This window comes from Bactrocera latifrons, unplaced genomic scaffold (assembly GCF_001853355.1).
Source record: "Bactrocera latifrons isolate USDA-ARS-PBARC rearing strain unplaced genomic scaffold, ASM185335v1 scaffold_386, whole genome shotgun sequence".
NCBI classification, from domain to species: Eukaryota; Metazoa; Arthropoda; class Insecta; order Diptera; family Tephritidae; genus Bactrocera; species Bactrocera latifrons.
In genome coordinates this window covers 25,767-30,720 of record NW_017537030.1, presented here as the reverse complement: position 1 = coordinate 30,720, position 4,954 = coordinate 25,767, and positions in this window count along the sequence as shown.

The following is a 4,954-nucleotide window of genomic DNA, read 5'->3' as shown; positions in this document are numbered from 1 at the left end:
CATTTTGTGCATCCATTCGACAAATGTTGTGGAAAATGCAGCACATTATTATTATTTTCGCTGCTTTTTCTAGCTGCAACCGTAAATGGTTCAAGCAAGGAAACTTTTCTTTAAGGATACCTGTAAAATTAACTTGGCTACAAAAATCTTAAAAAACAAATGTATGTCTAAAAGTCATACCGAAACAATTTTCAATAATCCTCCTTGTTTTTTTATGCGCTCTGTTAAAAAGCTGCTCTTGTGGCGGCGTCGGATTGTTTCGCAAAGGAGGAATTAGCCAATTCAGTAACGGATAAGCACTATCTCCTAAAATTACGGCATTAAGGAATAGACGGAATCCGTTTTCAAATCTGCCGAACAAATTAGAATTACGTAGGACCCTGGCCAATTACAATTTATGGCATAAATCTGAAAATTAGGTCCACAAACCATCATTTCATTAATCGCATGATTTCCGTGCCTATTCACAAATTGTTCCTCGTTAACGTTAGGCGCGTCTATATCAATCATCGTTCCGTCAATGCACCCTGCGACTTGAGGAAATCCCCCAATATTAAAAAACTGTGTGGCGATATTTTGATTTTTTTCAAATTCTGGCCAACGAATAGTTACGTCCATGAACCGTTTATAACGAYATTTGCCACTCGATAGATTACTCTGCACACCTTTGATTTTGAACCCCATGCATTTTCGCAATTCCATGATATTGGCCACCATTACCTAACCAGTGCAGAGTGGTTAATAACTGTTGCAGGGAGTTGAAGCACATATTACGCTTACTAGTGTATTGCAGATGCGCTCCTATTTTTAGCAAAATTTTTTCAATTTGGCTACGAGTTAGCCGAAAATTTTCTACCGCACTAATATCCACATTGTAATTGATCCTTTCGTTTCTAAGACGCGAATTGTGCGAATGTTCGTCTTCCAAAATATTAAAAAGTTCGAATCGAAGCATTTTGTTAGTTTCTTTTTTACTCTTATTAATATTTCACGAAGCTCGAGCACGTACTAAGGCCCTGATTAATTCGTTCAGAATAAACTTATTATCATGATAGGTGAAATTATTTTTAGCAAAACAATGCAAAACTTAGCAAATTGAGAAAAGAGAAGGTATAAGTAAAAGTTGTTGGTACAAGGAAGTGCTTACAAAATTTGCTAATTTGTAAAACTTGTTACTTTTCTGCTAAGCACTTTTGACTTTGCATTTAAACTTTTGGTGCAACGCTTATCAATAGCATTGAGAGACATTTTACTTAGCAATACTCAATTGAGTGACTCTCACTTATCAAGTTGGTGCAACAAAAAACTTTGCGTAGTTTTGAGAATTTGCTAAAATGCTAATGACAAGTGGTTATTGCAATAGGGCCCTGGTTAACTATTTTTTTTGTATTTTGCAGATTGACTTTTACATTTAACAAAAATGGATAACTGGGACACTGAAACAAGAATTTGGATTGTCCGCCACTATCACGCACTGGCGTCCGTAGTTTCTGTTCAAAGAGAGTATAGGCGCACGTTTGGCGGCAATTCTCCGAGCAGATGGACCATAATGAGACTTGTAAACAATTTTGCCGAGCATGGGACAGTCAATAGAAGACCTTACCATCGAAACCTTCAGGTCGAACGGAGGAAACAATCGCTGCTGTAGCTGCTGCCATACAAAACAATCCACGTGTTTCGACAAGAAGATGGGTGTAAGCAGACAGTCATTTATGCACAAAGATTTGGACTTATTCTCATATAAAATTCAAATGGCCAAAAAACTGAACGCTGCAGACTTGCCGATTCGGTTGTAATTTTGCCAGAAGATGCTTCAAATGGTGGAAGAGGATGGAAACATGTTGAACTGTCTTTTCATGTCTGMCGAGGCCCATTTTGATTTAAACGGCAACATAAACAAACAAAATTGTCGAATATGGAGTGCTTCCAACCCACAGATACTCCATGAGAGGAATTGCATCCACTTCGTGTCACAGTGTGGTGTGCAGTTTCATTACGCTGCATTGTTGGAACACGGTCACACCGTTACGGTTACTGGAGACCATTACTTGAGCATGTTGAGATAATTTTTCTATCCAGAATTATGCCGAATGAGAATTTCTTTCAACTCTGTGTGGTTTCAGCAAGATGGTGCAGCTCCTCACATAAGCCAACCTGTTATGCAGAATTGTGACGAAATATTTTCTTTATATTGAGCAGTTTTTAAATTAGAAATTTGAAGTTTAAATAAATCAATGTCAAGTTCTTTAATTTCTTATTTTGTCAGGATATTGCTTTTCATTATGTTAAGTCTTGAGGACGCTATATTGTTACGAATATGTTCTATGTTTTCTAGGATTCTAATTTTTAAAAGAAAGTCCAAATAAGATAGTTGTTTAAATATGCCATAATTTTTATTGTTGATGATTTCAAATTTTTCTATTACATTTATTAATTAATTTTAATTGGCTGAACGTTTTATTAGTTCTAATGTTCTCGTTTAAATTTTTTATTACGTTATGTTTGTTTATAATTTTAAGGTATTAAAATAACAATGTCGTCCATTGTGCCTGTTATAATTTTTAGTCCTGTTATCCCTTTTATGTCTGTGGGGCAAAACTGTCAAAACGTTCGTTCTTACTCTGCCTAACTCATGTTCCAAAAGTAGTATATTTTATAATTTTGTTGATCTTATGTTTATTCCAGTGTGTCTATGACATCAAAAACTTTTTTAAAGTCTATTATATGAAGTGGTTTGTAATAAACTTTTATCATGTTAACTTTATCTTAGTTGTGTTATTTATTTACTTTTTATTTTATAATCATTTATACAATAAAATATTTATTATATAAATACATGAAATCGCAGCACTGGCTACTAGGTCTTCAGCCGCCTTATTAATAGCTTAGGTACTATAATTGTGTTGTGTTAGTTGTTAGTGTGTTAGATGTATTTTAGTAAATTTCTATCTTTTAAAAATTTATATGTAATCATTACGTTTTGATCTGAGGGATTTTTTAATGCTTGTGCTAAGTCAATGTTGTCAGAGTAGTGTGTTGTTGAGTGGATCACTGCGCAGTCTGCTAATTGATACGGAGTTGTCACAAAAAGGGCAATTGGAACGGGATTTCCCCATAAGTATATTCGAGTGAGTTAGGATGGTGTGTCCGATCCTGAGGCGAGTGTATGTTTTGATGGCGCTTATTTTCGTGGTGGGCCCATACAGGGTTGGTGTTCTATCTGGGTTGATGGTGGCGTAACTATGGGTGTGTAGTTTCCAAGCATTTAAGTTTTCTTCGAACCTCTTGTGTTTGATGAAGTTGCGTATGTCTTTTTTCGAAAGATAGTTGTAAGTAAGAGCCGGTATGTTTTTGACACTTTTGGCAGCGGCGTCAGCGAGGTGATTGCCGGATATTCCCACGTGGCCCGGAATCCACATTATTTTGATTTTTCTCGAAGCGCTGATCACGGCGTCTCTGATTTTGCTCATTATCGGATTGTAAATTGATAACGGTGCAAATGAGGTATTTACCATTGTGTTTTTTTGCATGCTCGACCGCCTTCAATATGGCAGATGCCTCTGCTGAGAAAACCGAACACATATGAGGAAGAAGCCAGTTGCATATTGTACTACCTGTGTTCGTGACCACGGAAAAAGAGGTGTATTCGGATGACTTAGATCCGTCTGTGAAGATCAACTTCCAGCCATTTTTTTCGTATTCATGCTCCATTTCAAAAAACGATTTTTTGAAAACATCGTTTGCTTTACTTTTTTCCCCACAGGCAGTGGAAGAGCATTTTTTTTGCAAAGATAACGCTTTTTGTTATTGCTGAAAGAAATCTTGGTAGCCTGGTACGCCTCAGCGAAGTAGCAAAAGCCTTGGTCAGCGATGAGTTTGTGCTTTCAACCGCTTTTGATAGCAGTCGGTGGGTTGCGTCTTCAATCCTATTTTGTACAATTGGTAGACCTGACTCCGCAAGAATGATTTCAATTGGTGATGTTGGAAAACCTCTGAGGCTACGGCGTATCGCGCAGTGGTATGGGGCACATATAAGCTTGATGTCGTTCTTCGAACTTCCTCCGTAAAGCGGAAGCGCATAGTCGATCTTTGAAGGAAGAAGTGATCTAACAACACTGATGAGCGTATTTGGATGTATTAACGAGTATTTTAACGAAAGATATTTTACAATGTTTAATCTTGATTGCAAAGAGTTTCTAATGTATTTACAATGCGAATTAAAGTTATACTTAGAGTCAAAAACTAATCCTAAAATTTTTAATTTTTGTGTACATTCTATGTTAGTGTTGTCAAAGCAAAGTTTTATTCCGCTGCAATTTGTTTTTCTGCATATATGGAGGATATGCGTTTTTTCTAGTGATAGCTGTGCACCGGAAACTAGCGACCATTCAGAGATTTCATTGAGGACATTGGAAAATCTATGTTCGGCTACGTTGAGATTGGTGTAAATTAGGACATCATTTGCATACATTTGGTGCTCGATTCCTTTGTTCGTGTTTATTATTCGACTTATCTCATCAAAGGCAGTGATGAAGAGGAATGTTGAAAGTGGCGAACCTTGCGGCGTACCGTTTGAGAGTGGAAGTGTGGAGGAGAAGAATCCATTAACATTTACTTTCAATTTACGGTTAGTGAGAAAGCTTTTAACGAAATTCAAAATTTTCGGAACGATCTTCCAGTGTTTTAATTGACGCAGCACAATGTGTGCGCCGATTTTATCAAAGGCTTTGTTGAAATCTAAGGATAATATAGACAAAGGATTCCTATTGGACAGAGCGTTGCAGATGGAGTGGTCGAGGTGGAGTAATACATCAAACGTGCCTTGGCTTCTTTTATAACCGACTTGATTAGGTGTCATCAACTCATTCCGCTGGGCGTACCACGACAGCCGGTTCGCAATTATTTTTTCGAAAAGTTTGCCTAAGGATGGTAGGAGAGAGAGTAAGGATGGTCT